This window comes from Miscanthus floridulus, chromosome 9 (assembly GCF_019320115.1).
Source record: "Miscanthus floridulus cultivar M001 chromosome 9, ASM1932011v1, whole genome shotgun sequence".
Classification (NCBI taxonomy): Eukaryota; Viridiplantae; Streptophyta; class Magnoliopsida; order Poales; family Poaceae; genus Miscanthus; species Miscanthus floridulus.
In genome coordinates, this window is record NC_089588.1 from 35,806,971 (window position 1) to 35,829,864 (window position 22,894).

The 22,894-nt window shown below is 46.6% G+C and overlaps 1 pseudogene; it reads left to right on the forward strand.

The window, feature by feature from the left end:
- The first annotated feature begins 10,464 nt into the window (after positions 1 to 10,464).
- On the forward strand, positions 10,465 to 20,942 carry LOC136483638 (uncharacterized; annotated as a pseudogene).
- Positions 20,943 to 22,894: the final 1,952 nt, after the last annotated feature.

Here is a 22,894-nt window from a genome sequence, read left to right on the forward strand (position 1 = left end):
TGATTATTTTATTTACTTTTTAGTTTTGGGAAGAGAGAAGGTAGGGAAAATGTTTAAACTGCCCTCGTCTTCAACTCTATCACCTGCTTCCTCGAGCTCTTCACCACGTCGTCCGGAGTCTGGCTGTGCGCCGCTGCCACCATAGCCACACGCTGCCTGGCGAGGCCACGCACCCGGCGAGGCCACGCACCCGGCGAGGCCGCGCCCGCCCAGGTGATGGCCACCGTCCGCCATGGCTGCGCCCCCGGCGAGGCCCCGCCCCCATCCAAGGTGAGGCCGCGCGCCTGTCGCAGCGAGGCCATGTGCCCCCGGCCAGGCCCGCCCCCGATCGTGGCCGCCGTCCGCCATGGCCGTGCCCCCGACGAGTCACAAGCCCCTGGCCAGGCCGCACTCGCCCCAGGCCATGGCCGCACGACAGGAACGAAGGGAGCAGGCCATGGGCTTTGCGGTAGACATGGAGGGAGCAGCTTGTAGCTCCATGGCTAGTGAGCGCCCGGTGCTGTCGTGTGTTGGCAGTCCTTAACGATAGTTTCCAACCGCCAATTTATATCCCAAACGGGAGAAATAAACAAACTTTTAACACATAGGCATTTACTTTTGACATAGTTCCACATGTATTGGAAGAAACGTGCACTACTAGAAATATTCACTTCTATGACGAATAGATTTTGTCACTGAAGGAGCCAAATTCGTCATAATTTTAGTTTTATGATGAATTTATGATGAAAAACGGTTCGTCATAGAAGTTGCGTCATTCTTGCACATCTATGACGAATCTGACAAAATCGTCATATAAGTGTCTTGATCTGCGACGAAAAACAGATCGTCATAGAACTTTTTTGACAAGAGTGGAATGCCACGCTGGTGGGTGCTTCCGTTGAAGATGCTTTCCACGTGAACATGCTATAGGCCACGTGTACATGCTATAGCCAGTTGCATTGGATATGGTTCGGGTACGTATCACCTTCTTATTGCACAACGTGGCTATCTCTGGTTCTTGCACGTATCAGGTTCTTCCTGGACCACGTGTCGGGTCGCTGTTGTTCCACATGTTAGTTTTCTATTGGCACACGTGTCATGTTGCGATTGGATCACGTGTCACTTCTTCATTTGACCATGTTTTATATTTTTATTGGTCCACGTGGCCATTTCTTATTCGACCACGTGTCATGGTGCTGTCCATCCATGTTTTGTTTTTTTATTCGGCCACGTGGTTTCATGACTTTCTTCCACATGTTGGATTTTAATAGCCCATGTGTCGAGTCCTGGCTGTTGCACGTGTCATGCTATGGTTCGTCCACATGTCGCAATTTTATTTTATCACATGGTCTGTCCTAGTTCTACCGCGTGGAGTACAATCAATTTGTCATAGAAGTAATTCGAGATCGTCACTACTACACGGATTGACTACATAACTATTTAGCCTGGCAAACCACTGACAGAGTATCACCACATCAAACCAGCATACAAGTCCACACATCAAACCGGCACATGAGTCCTCACATCAAACCACAAATGTTCACTGCTTCTAGTTGCATGAGTTGAAGACTGAGAATTACCAAAAGAGTTGATGCGCGTGCATAGCTCATGGAGATTGTTGTACTCCTCCTATTGCCATTTCTTGTATTCCTCAAGCTCCCTTTTAGTCTTTTCTGTCTTCCTCTTTAGTTCATCCACTTGATCGACGAGGGCAGCTGAACTTTCTTGTTCAACAGTAAGCTGTTCCCGAAGCATTCTCTCCGTCGATGTCTCTATTCTGGTGGAGCTTGTCTGGATACCAGCATTCTTTAAAAAGGTTGTTGCTGCTTCCCTAGGAGGGGGCCTTGCCCTAGTAGATGCAGAGAACCTTACAAACGACATCAGCACTAGCAATTGGTTGCTGCCCATTAGCAACAGGTTCTGCTTGCATAGTTTCCATAGCTTCCTGCAAAATTCAATCAGTAAAAATTAGGTTACAGATAGTATAAGAGGACTTCAATTGAAAACCTAAGAGATTGATTCATAATAAGTAATGCATAGGTCTTCCTCAGCCTACTGCTGATAGAGATTACATAAGCTTCAGTAGATTTTAGTAGATTTCCATAACACTAGGTTACTGCTACGTTTCCTTCTTTTATGGCAACGACTTCAGTAGATTTCAAGGGAAGCAAAAGAAGGTACTTACAACTGCTGCTCTTGCAGCATCGCTCAGACCCTTTTTCCTAATGGTATGGAAGTCCCTGAAGACTTCCACAGCATTAACATCTTCATCAGGTGGACCATTGTTGGGACACGGTTACGAGTCGCGGAAGCTCTAGGGATTGCAGTCGCGCTAAGAACTAATCATTAACCATGTTCTGTGAGCATTGTATAGGGAAAGAAGGATGGAACCTCCGCCTGGTCGGATGCCTTGAGTGAAGGTCTAAAAACTATGACGAAGATGCCTGGATGCAACTAAAGGCAAAGGCCCGGTCGCCATGAGTGAACGTCCGAAAACTATGATGAGGACGCCTAGATGCAGCCGAAGGCAAAGGCCTGGACGCCTTGAGCGAAGGTCCAGAAACTATGGCGAAGGCGCCCGGATGTAGCCGAGGGTGAAGGCTCGGGCAATACCTACGAAGGCTACAGGAGTCAGCGCAAAGGTCCGGACGAGGGTCATCCCAGGCAAAGGTTCTAGGAGCCGGGGGACTTCCCGCAAGGCGGTGGTGCTGAGCCATGGGCCGCAAGCGGACTCACGGTAGTGGCCCATCAAGCAAAGGCAGTCGAAGAAGAAGGCACCCAAAGTACCCCTAGCAGTTTGTATTAGAATAGAAATATTTCGAGGATGTACTGTAACCAACAAGGTTTAGAATTATAAAGAGTAGACCTAGTAAGCAGTGCCCTATATAAGGGGAACTCAAACTCTGTACAAGTGGGTGGTTGAATGTATTTATGAAACCTTAATCAGGCTTGGGCCCACTTTCCATCTTTCACGACATCGCCCGGGGCACTCGGTTGGGCGAAGGCCTCCGCTAGTCCTTTCTACTCCCACCTGCTAGAAATCCTTTTTCCAACTTTGGCACCCACCGCGTGTTGGCCGAGCAAAACCCACGATGGCCAAAAAGAGAGCAGCCTCCGCTAGAACTCCAGTGGAGCCCTCGACGAGGGGACGACCCAGGCGCAGCGTCCGCAGCTTTTACGCTAGTGTCCTAGAAGACCAAGTTCAAGAGGAGCCCATGGTCGAAGATCAACCTCTGGCAGGCAAAGATCAGCCAGCCTCAGACCCTAGCCCCGAGCAGGTGCTCCAACAACTACAAGCTCAACTGCAGAGCACACAGCAGGAAAGAGATATGTTGGCGGCAACCTTCGCTGCAAAACAAAGAGTAGCCCAGACATCATTATAGGCAGCGGAGATTAGGCAACAGTTGGCAGTCCTACAGATGGAGATACAAAGCATGCAGCAAAGTCAGCCCCAACCCAACACATCCAACTAGCTCCACTCAGCAAATCAAAGCCAGCTTAACCCTTCAGCGGGTATGGCCACCCAACCAACCTTCGGCACACCTTTCCACTTGCCGCTAGCGCAAAGAAGCATAGATTCAAGATCCTCACTGTCCAAGGGAATCCAAACTTCACCCTGGCCACCATCTAACAAGCCTATTACCCTACCCAAATTCAACATAAGGTCAGATCTGCGCAAGTTCATCATGACCTTTGAGGCGGCCGTAGCCTCCACGGGAGGAAATGACACTATCTTGGCCAAGTCATTCGTCATTGCAGCTGAAGGAGATGCATTGGCATGGTACTCAATGCTGAGGCCAAGTTCAGTATATTCATGAGAGGACCTCCGAGATAATATCTTCACTAACTTCAAAGGGTTCACCCTCGAATCTTTGACATCAATGGATTCGTTTCAGTGCAAACAGAATCAAGGCGAAGCACTGAGGGATTATTTTCAAAGATTTGTGTAGCTTAAAGTGAAGGCACCAAAAGTCCCCGAAGACATAGCAATTGAGGCCGCAATTAAGGGCCTCCGTATCATAGCCTTTTTAGCTCATCTAGCTCGGGAGAAGGCAAGCACCTTAGAAGAATTATGCAGAGAGTTTGAGAAGTACTTCAGGTCAGACAACGACCTCCGAAGAAGACTAGAAGAACAAAATCAGAACAAGCACTACCAAGGAAACGACAGGAACGCTCAAAAGGGCAACAAAAGCCAAGGCTAGCCATAGCCTCAGCAAGCACCTGATCAACAAGTTTTCAACCTAGAACAGCAAGGGAGTAGCCAGCAACGGCAACAGATGCCGAAGGCAGAACAAAACAAAGCATCGCAGAAGCAGTACGAAGGCAAAAAAATACAATAAAAAAAGAGATGGAACAAAAACCAGGAACCTTAGGGCAATGTTTATGAGGTAGACAGAAGGGGTCCTTAGGGCAATGTTTGTTGAGATCGGTGTAATCAACGCACATTCTCCATTCTTTATCTTTTTTTGAATAAGGACTGGGTTAGCCAGCCACTCGGGATGATACACCTCTTTGATAAATCCGGTAGCTAAGAGCCGATTTATTTCTACCCTAATAGCCTCCTTGTCTTGCGTGAATCGTTGAAGCTTTTGCTTGATCGGCTTGGCGGTCGGAACTCCCGTGGTACCCTAGGCATGTCTGCATGTTTCCATGCAAACACGTCTGCGTTGGCACACAGGAAGTTGACGAGCGTGCCTTCCTATTTAGGGTCCAGATGGGCCCCAATCTTGGCGGTCTTGCTCTTGTCATTGACGCCAAGGCTCACCTTCTTGGTTTCCTTGGCCTTTGTGGCTTCTCGGGGCGCCTCTAGTGTTAGGATCTCCTGGTCATCTTCAGGAACCTTCGTGGACTCAATGAAGTAGTCCTCCATGTGTGGGGAGAGGTCGATTGCTTCGGCAAGGGCGAGGCTCTCCCTCTTGCAAGCATAGGCGACGGTGAGGTTGGCCTATAGGGTAAAAACTCCTCTTGGCACCGACATCTTTAGCACCTGGTATGAATAGTATGGTATGGCCATGAACTTTGTCAAGCTAGCTGTCCGAGGATGGTGTGGCAAGCAGTGTCGAAGTCGGCCACCAGGAAGTTGACGTACTCAGTAAGGAACATCTCAACTGTGCTGAACTGAACTGATAGCGCAATCTCGCTCAAGGGCTAGGATGCCCTGCTGGGTACAATCCCCTAGAATGGAGAGTCGATGGGGTGACATCTTCCTTGGAGAGTCCTAACTTAGTTAGGGCGCTGGCAAAAAGGATATTGAGGGTGCTCCCTCTGTCGATGAGAACCTTCCTAAAATGCACCTTCTGGATGATGGTGTCCAGCACGAGCGGGAAGTGCCCTAAATAGGGGATGTCCGCCCATTGGTCAGCCCTGGTGAAGGTAATATGGGCTTCTCTAACCAGGGGAGGTATCTAGGATCGGCCACGGGGTCATTGCTCTTTACCGCTAAGACCCACCGAGCGGTGAGCTTTAGGTTGCGCCTATTCTTAGAGGTTGCCTGGCCTCCAAAAATTGTGCTGATGATCTTGTTGGTGTCTTGGAAGGCATTGCCCGCATCCCTAGGGGGCTTGCGGTCCTTGCCGCCGTTGTCATCTGATCGTCACGCCTCTTGTTCTGCTAGTCACAAAAGGCTTGGCTAAGCCAAGACACTCCTTCATGGTATGCTTTGCACCTTTATGGACTGGGTATGGAGCATCAAGGAGCTTTGAATATTGCGCATCATAGCTGCAGCTTAGCACGGGGCTAGTCGACTGGAGGCCATGATATTCTGGTCGGCAACGACAAAACTGCCTAGCTTTGGAGCTGTCTAGCCTATCACGATGGTCACGATAGTCAAAGCGACGTTCATGGTCATCGTAGTGGCGGTGGCTATCATCGTTGCGCCGTTCATCGTGGCGTTCACCATTGCAATGCCCCGGGCGATCGGGTCGAGGAACATGGGCGATGTCATCCCTATGGCAATGATCGGCCTCTTTAGCATCAGCATACAGATTGGCCATCTGGAACATCTCGTCGATCATCTTCGGTGGCTTCCTGTTGACCTTTCTACAGAGCTCATCGTGGCAATACAGCCTGCGGACGAAGGTAGAGATAACCTCAGCTTCAAGGATGTTAGGGCGGCAGGCATAGCGGCATTGCTGGAGTTGGCATGAGCAATCGGCTGGAGAGCAGCATTGGGGTCTCCCCATTCGGCATCATATTCTTGTCCATCAGCGATCTCCTCCTCATGGCGCGAGTTGCACCACCTCTCGATGTGATTGCAAACATCGTGGAGGTTGTTGAGATGCCCACAAACGTCGCCACTAGGTTGATTGACCTCCTGGTTGGTTCCTGGGTTGGCGTACTATGGTGGTTGGTTAGGGTTGACAACAAGGTTGCCCCTCGACCCCCTATGGAGATATTGGCCGCCGCCTTGAAAACGACTTCCTCCAAGGCGATTGGAGCAACCCCGCCGTGGACCTGTATATCGATTTGACGTTGTGGAGAAAGACGAAGCCTGGTTTCCACAAAATTCATTGACTTGGACCTGCGCTGCTTTAAGCATTGTAGTATCCTTGGTGATTTCCGATGTCTACTGGAGCCTACCTAGCTCATTAACGGCCACGACGAGGTTGCCGCTAGGTGTCGGCTGGACATCGTGTCTATCAATTTGGAGGAACTATTGAGCGCTCCCCGGGGAAACGTCGGGGTGGGATCGAGTTGACGGTGACGGTCTCGGTGACGGTCTTGGTGGAACGTTCTGATTCTGCTCCCGGATCTTCTTCCAAGATGGGGAATAGGGAATCTTTTTTGAGCTATCGAATCTACACCATGTTGATGGCTAGTGCAAACTGGTCGGCCTTAGGCAGATCAAGCTCGGTGAGTGGGTGGATGCGACCAATCTGATAGGCGTAGTGATCTTGCATGACCTCCTGGTAAACTATGGCCGCATTGGCTAGCCCAAAAGGATGGGCCACCGTGGTGTCCTCCGCTGGAGCTTTCCGACCAGCCTTAGGCTCCATGGATCTAGAGAGTGGTCGGCACTGTCCTGTACGCTCTTCTGGAGTCACCGTGATGGTTAGATCTGCATCTTGCCACCTTGGACGGCGTGACCGAGCGGAGCGCTTAGTGCTGACCGCCTGGAAGTGTTGGAGCAGTGGAAACTCATCGTCGTAAGGAGACCAATATAAGACCGACTCCGCGAGCGACAAGCACTCGGCTAAGCCCTTATTGACCTGATCTATATATGCGATCAGGTCGTCTTGATCAATCAACTTCCTCGACCGACGTGGCACCGATCGGTGCGCTCTCGGCGAGGAAGGTGACCCCACAACATGTTTCCGGGATCGTATCTGCTAACACAGGTGTTGGCATGATCGACGCAGGATTATCCTGCACCAGCTCGACGATCTCCCTGTCGCCGCTGGTGTTGATGACCCAGGAGATGGATCTGACCGTGAAGGACTGGCCGGGCTTGGGGGAGAATAGAGAGCTTGGAAGACGCACCATCTGGTTCGCCATGGGAACAACATGCACACCCCTATCTAGCGTGCCAACTGTCGACAGAATATCGTCGGCAGTCCACCGAGGGGTATACCCATAATGGTAGATTGTACGGAGGGGTGCGCGTGAATAGGAAAGAGATGGCAACAGAGACACGAGTTTGGACAGGTTCAGGCCGTCAGTGTGACGTAAAACCCGAGTCATATGTCCTGTTGGTTTGTATTGGCTATCTTAATGATTGAACGTGTTTTCAAGGATCTCCTACCCGCCTTATATAGCCTGGGGGTAGGGTTACATGCCGATCAGGTCTAAGTCTAATCAGGTAAGAGATAATCTTTACAAGGAATCAAACATTCGGCATATCCTAACAGATCCTACGCTATCTTCAAGATATCGCCGGGATGTCTTGCGGCGTGCGCCGAGCGGTGCCGTGCTCCGCAAATCTTCATCTTGTGGGCTGGACCGCCTCTGGTAGCACGGCCCATGTCCATAGGCGTGGGTACCCGGGGTCGTACCCTCCACACCTACTCATCACATAGGTTCTACTAATTTGCTACAATAAGCTCATCTTCAGGATTGGCATTTTGTGGTTGCATCGTCAATTCATCATCAGCTGCACTGAAATGATATTTCTCTCCAACAGCTCTCAGAAGCTGGTAAACCTCAAACACTGTAGGCCTTTCCTTTGGAGAAGAAAGCACACAAGAGCAGGCAAACTTCATGCATTGAAGCAGCTCAGCATTGTTGTCCTTCCCAATCAAAGATCGGTGACATCCTGTAGTATAGAGTTGTTTGATAGGTAAGTTATCCAATCCACCAAACTCCCTTTGAAGATCTGTGGCGCATTTGACAATCCCACAGCTGTAGACATCCCCTTTTGTAGCTGGCCACAAGAGTGCGTGTATACTCACCGTCCACAAATATGCTCAGGTGGATGTCAATGGGATTGGAGTTGTCACCGCGATCCATCTAATAGAATCTGATAACCTAACCATTATTGGCAAAATTAATTCCTTGCTTCGTTCTAGACATCTAAGTATCTTTTTTTTACTTTCCCCTTTCGCTTTTGCTTTTCCTTTTTCCTCCATTGCTTTTGTATTTTGCATATAAATAGGCTGCTGCGAGGGCAGGAACAAATTCCATGCATGTGCCAGCTAGCCTCTTGTCTGATTGAGTAGTCTAGCCGGCCGTTGTAACTCCTTGCCTCATCACTTGTATATTGAGATCTATGTATCTTTCTTTTTTCTTTTCCCCTTTCCCCTTTCGCTTTTCCTTTTCCTTTTCCCTCCATTGCGTTTGTATTTTGTATATAAAGAGGCCGCAGCGTGGGACAACTTCCTTGCGTGTGCCTAGCTAGCCTCTTTTCTGATTGAATTGAATAGTCTAGACCGTTGTAACTCCTTGCCTCATCACTTGTATTGCGTCCACACTACAGGGGCCATATTCAGTAGCCAGGTATTTTTTATGGGTATCCTTATCCCTATATTAAAACTTCATGGCTAATACTGCACTAGTGATGATAGAGTGTGCATGTGCAACATAAACAAGAGCTATTATTGTTTATCTTTTCTTCTTAGAAAAAAATATAGGTAAAGTAGCCCCGCAGTTGAGTTAGTTTCCGGATCATCTCTTGCCGTCCATACTACAGCGGCCACATTCAGCAGCCAGGTATTATATATGGGTATCCTTATTCCTTATATTAAAACTTCATGGCTAATATATGGGTGTGTATATGCAACATACCAAGAGCTATTGTTCATCTTTTGTTACTAGAAAAAATATAAGTAAAGTAGCCCCGCAGTTTCACGGCCAAATGCACCCATCCACGTATATCGATGGGAAACATTTACTAGTGTATATGTTTATTACCAAAATCATTAAATACTAGTGTAACGACTGCTGCAGATACTAATATGCAATGATTATATCCTCATCAAACAATATGACGTGCTTTAGAATGCAGTTTAATTTGTCACAGCGGCCGGCCATCCATAGATGCTTCCCCTGACGAACTCATGGCGGCCGGCCATCATGAGTTCGTCAGTATGGACCGGCGTCTCCTGGAAGCAAGCCACATCTGGCGACTTTCCATCGATGAAGCAACTGCTGGCTCTTAACGATCCTGGCGTGCTGCTTGGGGCAACTCCACAGGGACATCTCTACCATCCAGGGCCACGAGGAATTCTGCAAGGATGTCCTGACGCTGGATCAATGCTTTTCTCGTTGTCCTATGGTCGGACTCCGAGTCAAACAAAACAAAATCTGACAACCACATCAGTAACTATTATATTAGAACAATCGATTCTTTGCTTCATTCTAACGATCTTTCTTTTTTTTTTCTCCTTTCTCTTTCTCTTTTCCTTTTTCTTTCACTGCTTTATTTGTCGGTTGTGTAACTTGTGTTTATAACAAGGCTGCTGCGAGGGACAACCGGACAAGGAACAAGTTTCTTGCCTGCCTAGCTAGCCTGTTTTCTCGTTGAATACACAGGCCTGTTGAAATCCCTTGCCTCTTCTTCACCTGTATTGAGGAAAACGAGAAATTGAGCGCGTTGAAGTTACTGGATCATCTCTTGCCGCCGTGTCCATATACTATACGGCCACATTCAGCAGCCAGGTACTATATATGGGTATCTCCATTTAATTGTTTCTTATATTAATATTGATACTTCATGTCTAACACTCCACTGATTATGATTGAGCATGTATATGTCATTAAGTCAAGCTCAGCTTACTGTTTGACGCGGCTCAAGTAAAAAACTTCAAAGGATGAAACATTATTTTCCGATTTTTTTTTTTGCGAACTATACAGTACAATGCAGACACCCACGAACCACGCACACTCACCCATATAAACGTACTCACGCAAACCTTTGAGATTGACGAAGTCATCACAGACGCCTCGTTATCCACGGAACGTCGCCTAAATCATAGAAAATTCACTTATACAGGGAGTTGAACATAGGACGGTGTTACCGTGGATCGGCCTTGTCCACCAGGCACCAGGTGCCACGTGCCCGGTGCACATTGACCCCATTTTTTTAGAGCAAAGCACATTAACCCACCTGGGCTAGGAGCAATGCAACCTGGGCCTGGGCTGCGTTTTCGTGTGTGATACAAATTTTCCGCAGGCCTGCTAACACCGGAGCCACTCTCCACCGTCGGATCATAATCGACGGTCTAGGCGACTCCGTCCTCGAACAAGACGCGAACCCACCAAAACCCTAGCACATTCATTTGCTCTCCGTCCTCTGCTTTTCACTCTCTGCTGCCGAGAGAGAGAGCGCGATAGAGCCTGCCGGCCGGCCGGAGTGATGACGGCACGAGCGCTGCCCAGCATCGGCGTAAGGGGGCGGCGCGGGACAAGAAAAGGTCCCGGCCCGGGGCCCCTCGCCGGCGCACCCACGCGGCCACTGCTGCGTGCGGCTCCGTCGAGCGCCCCCACCCGGTGCCCAGGAAGACGGCGCGTGGGGAGACTTCAGCCACGGCAGGGAGGCGGCTTGATGCGCTGAGCGACGGCGGCGCCCTGATCCGTGCGACATCGGCGGCGGTGCCCCTAATGCGCGTCTGCAGCGGCGAGCTACAGCAGGCCCTGATGCTCGGCGGCGGCGGCGACCCCTTGATGCGCGGTGGCAGCAGCGCGACTGCGCCGCCCTGATTCGTGTTGGCAGCAGCGGTGCCCTCATCCGCGTCTGCGGTGGCGGCGCCCTCATCCGCCACAGTAGCGGCTGCTGCGTGCGCACGGGACGGTGAACTCAGCGGGCTAACAGTGATCCCGCCTCCGTTCCAAGGCCAAAGCGCCAAAGCTGGTACTAATCCGTTGACTCATGCCACTGGTCTTGAGATTAAGGGTTCAATTTCGAGCAAAGGTTTGGGGATTCATGATCTAGGGTTTCGGAATTTGGGGAAAGCTTCAACTGAAGTGAGATTCGCAAATTCCCCTCATTCTGTGCGCTAATTCAAAACCCTAGCCCCAGATGCTCCTTAATGCGTGTTGATTTTGCATGGTTCATCATGGGCAGAGACTTGATCAACCTTCAACGAGATTGAGCCGAGAGCAATAGGGCTAAACACTGAGCAGTAGGGCACCAATTTGGCTCTAATTAATTAATTTACCTCAAAATTAACTAAATCCGAGGCATAAACCACATCTTAGGGTTTCACAAAGTAGATTAGGAGGCTCGGATGCCACAATATTGGAGAAAATAGGGAGTTAACCACAGGAGAATCTAGTTGCATGAACACGATAGTGGATTGGAGACTAACCATGATCAGTGAGGAAGAAGGGACAATATTGGATAAAATAGGGAGCTAACACAGGATCTCTAATCTAGTTGCATGAACATGATAGTGGATTGGAGGCTAACTCATGGCTGCCTCTACTTAATGATGTCCGCCCCATTATATTGTAGTGCCGTTCACCCTGGGGCTGCAACCATAGGTCGTTGTTGCATTTCTGATGGTGGCGCGAGGTGGGAACGTAACACTCCCCTTGGTGTGCAACGGGTCTAGTGTTGGCCCATCCTCTCCAAAACCGGAGATCATTTTCCAACACATGTATATGTAACATAACATGAGCTCATGTTTATCTGTTGTTAGAAAAATATAAGTAATAATGGTGCCCCGGAGTTTCAATGGCCAAGTGCACCCATGGGTATAGGCACAAATACAAAGGTAAAAACAAATTAGTTTGGTTAATCAACATGTGTTAAGAGAATGGGGAACTTACATTTGATATATGTATTATATATGGAGTAACTTTTTTTTGCGTAATTAAGTAACGGTTTTTGACATAGTTACCTTACAAATATCAGTCTTTAATATTGTATAGGTTTATTACCTCTAGTCAAATGCATTAATTAGTACCCATTTGGTACAGATTATATGAACAAAGCAGATCAGAGCTGTTAGTTTCATGCCATGAGCCCCAGAATTTCCACTGAGACAAGCGAGGAGGGAGAGCAAGAGCTGAAATATCTGGTTTCTCCTAGGGTGTCCATTGCGGCCATGATGGGCTTTGTCCCCCATGGTTCGTTCCTGCGAGCACAGCCATGGCAGGTGAGGCCAACATGGGGCGTGGCAGAGGCTACGCACTCGTGCCGGGAGGGTTTGTGACACAAGCAAGACGCCGCGCTGTTGGGGATGGGCTGTGCCGCCGGGGAGGGGCGGAGGCGGCGTGCCTGCGTGGGAAGGGTGGTAGTGCAGCAAGAGCCAGGGCGTAAAGGCGTGCGGGCACAGGGGTGCTACCAAGGATAGTGGGGCATGAAGGGAGGCGTTGATGCTGTGGGGAAGAGAGGCGTTGAGAGAGAGGGGAAGAAAGGCTGGTGTGGGGAAGAAAGAGGAGATGATGAAAAGAAAAAAAAAGGAAGAAAATAATGAAGAAGGGTATAATGACCATTTCATTCTTTTCATTGACCAGAAGGAGCTGTTTTTCTACTGAACGGTTTACCAAAGCAGCTTCATAGAGTTGCTTTGAGTTGAAGGCAAAAAAAAAAAAGCTGGCACGATACAAACAAACAAAACAAAATCTCACAAAAAAAAACAAATAAAATAAACGATGATATAAAAATATATTTTTGCCAAGATCATTGGAACACTTAAATACTTGATATTATAATGCGAGTTGTTACAATTTTAGGAGTCTAACTGCTGGTACTATATGACGTGCTTTTAGAATCCAGTTTGTCACGGCGGGCCGTCCACCAAAAAAGAATCTTGATCGCACTAGGGTACACGTATCATGAGTTCGTCACAGGAAGCATCTATGGACCGGCGTCTTTTGGAAGCAGCCACATCCGGTGATGTTCCATCAATGAAGCAACTACTGGCTCTTGATGGCCCGGGCGTGCTGCTCGGGACAACTCCACAAGGAAACACTTGCCTCCACATCGCCTCCATCCAAGACCACGAGGACTTCTGCAAGAATATCCTGACGCTGGACCATTCTCCGGCTCCGGCGCTCCTCTCCATCGTCAACAAAGACGGCGAGACGCCGCTGCTCATCGCAGTGGCAAGGGGCTGCGCTTCTTTAGCTTCCGTTTTACTCAGGTACTGCCGTTACCAACAGCTGAGTGAGATAATCCTGAAGCAAGACAAGCACGGATGCAACGCGCTTCACCACGCCATCCGCAGAGGACATAGGATGCTGGCACTCGAGCTGATAGAAGCAGTGCCTACCTTGTCGAAAGCTGTGGACAGTCGCAACAAGTCACCTCTGTTCATTGCGGCAGTGAGAAATTTTACAGAGGTGTTCCACAAATTGTTGGAGATTCCAGATTCTTCTGATTCTGGAGCATTTGGCTTCAATGTTCTCCATGGTGCTGTCAGAAATGAAAATATAGGTGAGACTTTCGCTGTACGAATGCCCATGCGGCTAACTGATTAATATGCATTCTCGAACTTTCTGTATTCTTCACAAAGTTATCCATCAACCTTTGCTCCCGCCAGGGCCAGAATTTTAGGAGACATAAGCATTAGATGTTACTGTTTAATATCTATGACTAATAAAAGTTATTTATATTAGATTGCAAGTTTTTACTTTTTGTTCATTTTCGAACACAATTGGCTTAATAGGTTCTCCCTCCATTTTGTTTTATAAGGCGCAGTCTGAAATACATATTCTCCTAAATTACACTGTGATCATTCATTTGTTTTATATTATATTGTCTACACTTGTAAATTTATAATTATTGGATAGTAAATTTGATTACAAATCTAACCGTACCATTTTCATATTATAATAGTTAAAAATTATTAGCTTACTGGTTAAAGATTTTAAAGTTTAAATCTCGATATGCATGTGCGTCTTATTAAAGAGAATGAGAGTGCTCTCTAGTCACTATTTGGGATAACTAATCAACTACTCCCTCTATTTGCAATTGTAAGCAGTTTTGGTTTTTCTAGATATATAGTTTCTTTTATTTATCTAGATACATACTAAGTAACTTACCATATGGAACGTAGAAGTACTAATATTTTTCCATCCATAATTTTTTTTCCTTTGCAATGCATCTCTGTATTTTGAAGATGGTGCATTCAGTTGAAGCATTAGCTTAAACTATGAGGGCTCTTGTCTTACCTTGTATCTTGACACAATGAATCTAGATAGTTACGTAGCTTTTAGTTCTTAATCTTATTCTTACTTACAGATTTTTTATCCTCGAGTTAAGCTTAAACTCATTTGCAAGTTTTATCTTTTATTAGCCATCCTTTTATATTTTATTTAAAATAATGAAACTCATGTGCATGTTTTATCTTTTATTAGCCATTCTTTTTTATTTTATTTAAAACAAGGATTCTACGTTGTAAAATGCATTCCTCGGTACTATAAAGGCATAATGGTTATTTAAGATCTATACACTAATGCTTATGATCGGTGCTAGACTCTAAAGGGATATCTAAGATGGGGTGGCGGTGCTAATCTCTCAAGAGGATATTAATCCCAAAGATTAGACAGCTATAGCACCTTTGGTCATCTACACTAAACCTCGTAACTTCTCAAGTTGTTTGAATTTTCTAATCAAGGATTATATGTGTGATAATGTCTTTATTTAGAAAAATGAGTTCCTATGATTATACTATAAGGATATAGACTAACGTCATTAGTTGAAATATATACATTTATCTTAAATAACCACTTTTGTAAGTTATATGTCATGTTTTTTAATATAATAATTTTAAATGATTTGTTAGTATTCGTTAGTATATATGTTGCTATGAAAATATTTTTCATGATTACTAAAACATAACATATATATTTATCGAATAGGTATGCATGCGTACTTATGGCGCAACTTGTATGTTTACTTTAATTATATTTTTAATATGTTAATATTAATATTAATATAAGTTGTAATATGGAAACATATATATATACATATGTTTAACTTGGTATGTCATAATGCTTCTATCAAAATGTATAAAGTGATAGAAAATTTAATATCTGGAGTACTAATATAATTTAAAGTGTATTATTTGTGTCTTTAATATTGATATGTGGTTTGTTAAAGGGATATTTTCCATTCTTGGTAAACTAGTAAAACAAAAATTAATCCTGAAGTAGATCATTACTTAGTCTACACTGCGGAACATATAGCATAAATGTGGTAGAAATATGTTATTTAGAAATATATAGCATAGGGTTATTAGGCTATTTTTGTTAATAAATTATATAGGTATTTATCTGTAGATTTAGAATATATTTTAATTTATTTTTATTACACCGGAAATGGATAACTTAGATCAAGGTTAGAAAAAGGTGTTAGATGCTCCCTAAACGGTGACCTCCAATTCCACCTAGAGCCTAGACATGACTAGGAGCACCTAGGTGTTTCCTAGGCGCCGAGGGGAAAGTAGTAGAGATAAGGAAGATGACAGAGAAGTAGAGTCATAGGTGCATAGGAGGAAGGATTCAAGGAAGATACTGGGAGCAGAGAGGACAGAGGAGCATAATTTTTTATAACAACAGAGGTGGGTAATTTATATAAAATTATGGGGTCATATTAAAATATCTTTCAAATTTAGGATTTATTTATTTGCATAAACACAACTTTTGAGAATTAACGTGAAGTCTTCTTTAGAGTACAACCATTACTTATCGTCAGCTAGCTTTCATCGTTCCATGGTTCTCAACCATTTTCTGCTACTTCATTTGGTTTCAGCTATCGTTAGAAGGATTATGGAGATGCGTCCTTGGCTAGCCAGACAAGAAAGTGAGGATAAATATACTCCAATGCACCTAGCTGCATACCAGAACAAGGTCGACGTGCTTACAGTACTGTTGGAACATGATCCATTTTTAGGGTACCTAATCTCCACATACGGTTTTCCTCTTCTTTGTATCGCGGCATCTAAGGGCCATGTTGGTGTTGCTCGAGAGCTGCTTAAGCATTGTCCCGATGCTCCCTACTGCGATGCAAATGGCTTGACATGTCTTCATGTAGCTGTATTAAATGGTCAGGCAGAGTTTGTAGAATATGTCCTGGGGTCTCAGCAGCTTCACCATCTTATAAACATGGCAGATAACAGTGGAGAAACTGCTCTGCATCTAGCATGGAGGAGAGGGCTAACGTGGATAGCGTCTGTTCTAGGTGATGGAGAAAAAAATATTAACAACAACCCGGTAAGTATTTTGTTTCTCTGTATGTGACTGTAAAAATTATACTAACAGATACTTCTTTCCATGACATTAATCTGTAGGTCCAAACAATGGTTTGCTAAGTATTCTTTTCTGCAGTATATAGGTCATTATTCGGAAGGTTTGCAAACAGTTGATAGTGTTTTTATTTGCAATTGGGCTTCGGTTAGTTCGTCGGAAGGAACGCCGATGGATGGACGGGTTCTGGAAGCAGCCGTAACTGGCGATGCTAGATTAATCAAGGACCTTGATTCTCACAATCCATCAGTGCTTCTTGGAACCACTCAGCAGGGTAACACCTGCCTCCACATCGCCTCCATCCATGGCCACCAGGGATTCTGCAAGGATGTCCTGACGCTCAGCCAGTCCCTTCCTCTACTCAACACCATCAATGCCAATGGCGAGACGCCGCTGCTCACCGCCGTGGCTAGGGGCCATGCCACTTTAGCTTCTGTTTTACTTAGGTTCTGCTGTGATCAGCAGCTGAGCGAGACGATCCTGAAGCAAGACAAGCATGGGTTCAACGCACTGCACCATGCCATCTTCAGGGGATATAGGAAGCTCGCACTGGAGCTGATAGAAGCAGAGCCCGCCTTATCGAAAGCTGTGAACAAATGTTATGAGTCACCCATGTTCATCGCGGTAACGAGAGATTATGGGGACGTCTTGGAGAAGCTGTTGCAGATTCCTGATGCGGCTCATGGGGGAGCCTATGGGTACAACGCTCTACATGCTGCCGTGACAAGTGGTAATGCAGGTGAGACCTATGCATCGCCTACAGGCTGTGAAATTCATTTATTACTTTATTAACAGACACTTGATATCTAATACAGTACTATATGTCCTCAGCTTGGTCACCTATAGCCTGTTTCTTGCCTTGGTTTTGTTTCAGTTATGGCTAAAAGGGTTATGGAGGCACGTCCATGGCTAGTCAGACAAGTAAATGAAGAAAAGCGCACACCAATGTATCTGGCCGCAATTGAGAACAAGATTGACGTGCTTAGAGTATTGTTGGAACATGATCCGTCTTTGGGTTATTTCATCTCCACAGATGGTGATGGTGCTCCTCTTCTTTGTATCGCAGCATCTGAGGGCAATGTTGGTGTTGCTCGAGAGCTTCTTAGACATTGTCCTGATCCTCCCTACTTCGACGCAATGGGTTCGACATGTCTTCACATAGCTATATCATTTGGTCAGGAAGATTTTGTGAGGTTTCTCGCGAGATCTCCACAACTTCAGCATCTTATGAACCTGCCCAATGACACAGGAGAAACCGCTCTGCAACTCGCGGCCAGAATCATGTCAGCAGGTGACGAACGAAAAAGACAAACAATGATGAGCATGGTCGCTGTTTTACAGTTGTATCTTAGTAATCTAAGTATCCACGCAGAGCCTTTCACGTTGGTACGTATGGTTTCTCCGTGTAATCGTGTATGTTATGTCAATTGTTATTGTTAAAACATACTCCTGTTTGTTTGTGTAATAAGCTGTACATCCTCAGGGGATGGAACGACCCGTGGAAGTAGCAGTGTCTGGTCATGTCGCAGAAATGAGGCACCTGTGTCTGCATGTTCCGTGCGTGCTTGGAACCACTGCTCAGGGGAACACATGCCTCCACATCGCCGCCATCCAAGGCCACGAAGTGTTCTGTAAGGAGGTCTTGGCTCTGAACCCGTCACTCCTCACTGCCATCAACTCGGACGGCGAGACCCCTCTGCTTGCCGCCGTGGCGAGTGGATGTCTCTCTGTAGCTTCTGTTTTGCTCAGGTGCTGTCGTGATCAGCAGCTGAGTGGGGCGATCCTGAAGCAAGACAAGCGTGGATGCAATGCGCTGCACCACGCCATACGCAACGGACACAGGAAGCTCGCGCTGGAACTGATACAAGCAGAGCCTGCCCTGTCGCATTATGTGAACCAGTACGGTGAGTCACCCATGTTCATCGCGGTGATGAGGAAATATGAGGATGTCTTCGATAAACTATTTGAGATTCGTGATTCTGCTCATGGAGGAGCCGATGGCATGAATGCTCTGCATGCTTCGGTGTGGAACGGTAATTCAGGTGTGACCTACTACACAAGAGGGCAACATATTTATTTATTTATTTTTACCAAAACTCATCTTTAACTAATACATACATGCAGTTGCCATTATTCGATGGTTGCTAACCGTCCTTACTGCATGCTTGATTCGCAGCCATCGCTAACAAGATTATGGAGGCACGTCCCTGGCTTGCCAGAGAAGAAGACAAGAGTAGCAACACTCCAATGCATCTGGCTGTACGTTGGCACAAGATTGACGTGCTAAGTGTATTGTTGGAACACGATCGGTCTTTAGGGTACCAAGTCTCGTCATTAGGTAACCCTCTTCTTGTTTCTGCCGCATATCGTGGCCATGTTGATGTTGCTCGGGAGCTTCTTAAACATTGTCCAGATGCTCCATGTTACAATACAAGAGGCTCGACATGTCTGCACATAGCTGTACAGTCTCAACAGACGGAGTTCGTAAAGTTTGTGCTGGGTTTGCCACAGCTTCAGAAACTCGTTAACATGCGAGATGAAAATGGAGTGCTCTGCATGTCGCAGTCCAGAAGTGCGATCCAAAGATGGTTGCTGCTTTATTGCTTCACCGAGACATTGACATCGCAGTGGTTAACAACAACGGTTACCCAGTAAATAGGACATTACCACCGACCGTGCCAAGACTTTAAACTGGGTGCGTATGTTTTCTCTCACGTTAGTCCATAAATCAGTATGCATGCCGATCATCTGCAATGTCATGTTCTCCTACCACCCATATGCACTTCTGGAATTCAGCATGTCCTTTGCATCAATCATATATTGCTATACTAGTTGAATTCCCCATGCGTTGCGGCGCAGAGAGCAATTTTATATTACATTGGAAAAAAGAAGTATTTTTTTTTGAAAGATCTGGTTACGCAGCTTAGATATTATTATCCTCATAAGATTAGCACCATTACCCCATTCTAGATCTTACTTCAAACTCTAGCACTGATATTATGCGATGTGATGCCAGTTATAAATGATTATTTATGTCATCATAGTACAAAAGTAGAGTTCATAATAGATATTATAAGCACAAGAGTTTCAACTTTATTTGAGGATAAAATTTTTTAGCAATTAATAAGACAAACTATAGATATGGATGAAAAATATTTAGTTTAAACTATGTTCAGTAATTGATAATTAAGTTTATCACAACTAGATAGGGACTATAGAGTATACATTATACCTGTTGTATTAGAAAAATAGACAAAGAAAAACATACATTTTGATATAAGTAAACTTTTATTAGTTAAAGGTATTAAGCAGTAACTAACATTGATTCTAACCCATGTGAGAGAATGGCTTGATGGACTAGTCAGTACTAGTGTGAAAACAATGCCAAAGCGCAGGCGCACTTTACTAGTTCCCATAAACAACTAAGATCCACTCTGAAGGAATGAAAAGACAGATTTTAAACATAAATGACTATTTGGATTTCTGCAACCGTGACAACAAACCATGGAGTTGTAGGTTTTCATTTTTTCCATTAGTGTTATATTAATTAATGCAAGCACCATTCCCATTTTTATTTACACTAATGCAAAATGTTTCTTTAACCTTAAGCAGAATGAAGTGTCCATGCGCATGCTGAAAGCTGATCCTCAAAGTGCTCCTTCTATTTTTAATCTCCTCAAGGACGCCAAGGATGAAGTGACCAACTTATCAAGGAAGGATATCAAGTCACTGACTCAAACATACACAGGCAACACTTCCGTAGTGGCGATCCTCATCGCTACGATTACCTTTGCTGCTGCATTCACTTTGCCTGGAGGATACAGCACTGATGCTGGAAACGAGGGGCTTCCCATCATGGCAAGGAAGATTGCGTTTAAGGCATTCTTGATCTCTAATGCATTGGCAATGTGCTCCTCACTTGCTGTTGCCTTCATATGCGTCATAGCAAGATGGGAGGATCTTGAGTTCTTGCTTTACTACAGGTCTTTTTACCAAGAAGCTTATGTGGTTTGCTTTCATGGCAACCACCACCGCATTCTCGCAACTGGTTTATACACTGTTCTGACTCCTCAACTTCCATGGCTGGCTGTTGCGATCTGCATTGTGACATCTTTACTTCCCATTCTTACTAAGCTTTTTGGTGAATGGCCCATCTTGAGACTGAGATTTCGGTTGGGTTTGGGTCAGGTTTTCAAATCGGAGCTCCTCGATTTGCTCTAGCTTCATCGCCTTCGTTACTGGTTCCATCTGTTTTCTTGTTTTTATGTTGAAAACATAAGGATACAATATATGTTGCAATGTTTAACTGCTGAACAACATGATTGTTTTTGTTACTTGGAATCTGTCTCTAATAATAAAGAGGTAAAATTTTTGGTGCGTTTTTTTCGTCCAGTCCATTCTAATCTGGCCTAACTGTTCAATCCACTCGTGATTCGCTCCACCTACTGACTGTCCGGCCGGCCCACTCACGGCCCACCTGTGCAAGCGAGGGAACTCCAGTTACCAGACTGTCCGGTCAATTTTTCAGCCCATCAGCCCAACACGTAAACACCCCAGTCCACTCCACCCATCAGGAAAACAACTGGAAAATGAGACAAATTCTGGCCACACGAGGATTCAAACCGTGCCTTCCACCATGCAATTAACAATTGCTAACCACTTGTCGGGGACCTAATACTGAGGTACCTCAGGAGGTGGAACCAATAACCATCGAACGTTAAAAACTTCAGGACGGACAAGGGCGCCGCTACGTTCTTTGCCCGAATGACAGAAGTTTGGTTCCGTCTCGCCCGACGCCTTTAGGCTAGCCCCGCCCCGCTCGAGGGCTAAGGGCTAGTCTCCGCCTCACCCGACGTCTTTGGGTCAGCCTCGCCTCGCCCGAGGGCTAAGGGCTGGCCTCCATTCCGCCCGACGCCTTTGGGTCAGCCTCGCCTCGCCTGAGGGCTAAGGGCTGGCCTCCGATCCGCCCGACGCCTTCGGGACAGCTCCGCCTCGCCCGAGGGTTGAGGGATAGACTCCGCCTCGCCCGACCCCCGGGGGGTGGGCTCGGTCACGCCCAAGGGATAAGGACTGGACTCTGTCTCGCCCGACGACCGAGGACGAACCTCGCCCCGTTCGATGTCCAAAGACTGGTTTCGTCTTACCTGATAACTTCTCCTTCGTTCCCTCATGATCATGGGCACAGAGCAAGACAAGACTGTTCGGGTCAACCGCGGCTTCAAGGACCATACCCTGCGCCCCGGCAGGAAAGGTACTGCCAGGGAACGACTAGACGGGTGCTTTAGACCCTTCCGGGCGCCGCAGAGCCCAAAAGGTATTGCAGGAGCGTGCTCCTCGCCCTGTAGAGTTGTAGGCGCCGCCTTCAGCTCTGGGACACGGAACCCGACGAAGATATACGACAACCACTACACTCCAGAAAAAGGATTTGCGATCTCCACGAAGGACGGACATGCCGTCGCCACGTTATGGACCCAAGGGAGCGGCGCCCGCTTCCCGACCCCTCGGGTCCACCAAATCAAAGGACCTTGCCCACAGCGCTACTCCGGACCCCGACCCCGCGTCCCTCCGATAGAGACTCATAGGAGCCAGAAGGCGTGCGGAGCAAGGCTGGGCAAGGTTCATAAGTCAAAACCACTGTACTGCAGCCCATACCCTGCGCAGGGCAGTATTCTGCAAACATCCTGACATTCTACAGGGGCGTCAACAGTATTGTAGGCACTTATCATCCTTCGCACTCATCAGAATGAGAAACCAGGCTGGGTAGACGTGAGCCACAAGACTAGGTAGAGTACGCATTCTAAGCCCTCACCCTTGTAAAGCCAGCCCCTTCATCTATAAAAGGGGATGTGCTTCCTCCAAATAGGGGGGGACCGAACAACACGAGACACACACACAGTCAAGCTGCTACCAAGCTCTTGGCCTCCTTTCGACCCTTCCATCAGAGACTTGGGACCTGTCCCTCTCTCGATCGTTTGTATCCCCTACTACGAACCATTCACGGTGCTAATAACACGAGCAGCAACAAACTGGACGTAGGGATATTCAGCCCGAACCAGTATAAATCTTGTGTCCTTTAGCGCACCATCCGAGCCTAACGCGCATTACTATAAATTTACTTGCCGGTGCTTGTACGAAACACCGACAGTTGGCGCGCCAGGTAGGGGGCTTGCGCGTTCCAAATCAGGCCTCGGATGGCCACCCACGCAATCAGCTGGGCCCTCGGGTGCACACGTGCGTTTTCGGCGACCTAGATTTCATCGTCACACTAGGAGGAGAACTGGCGCTG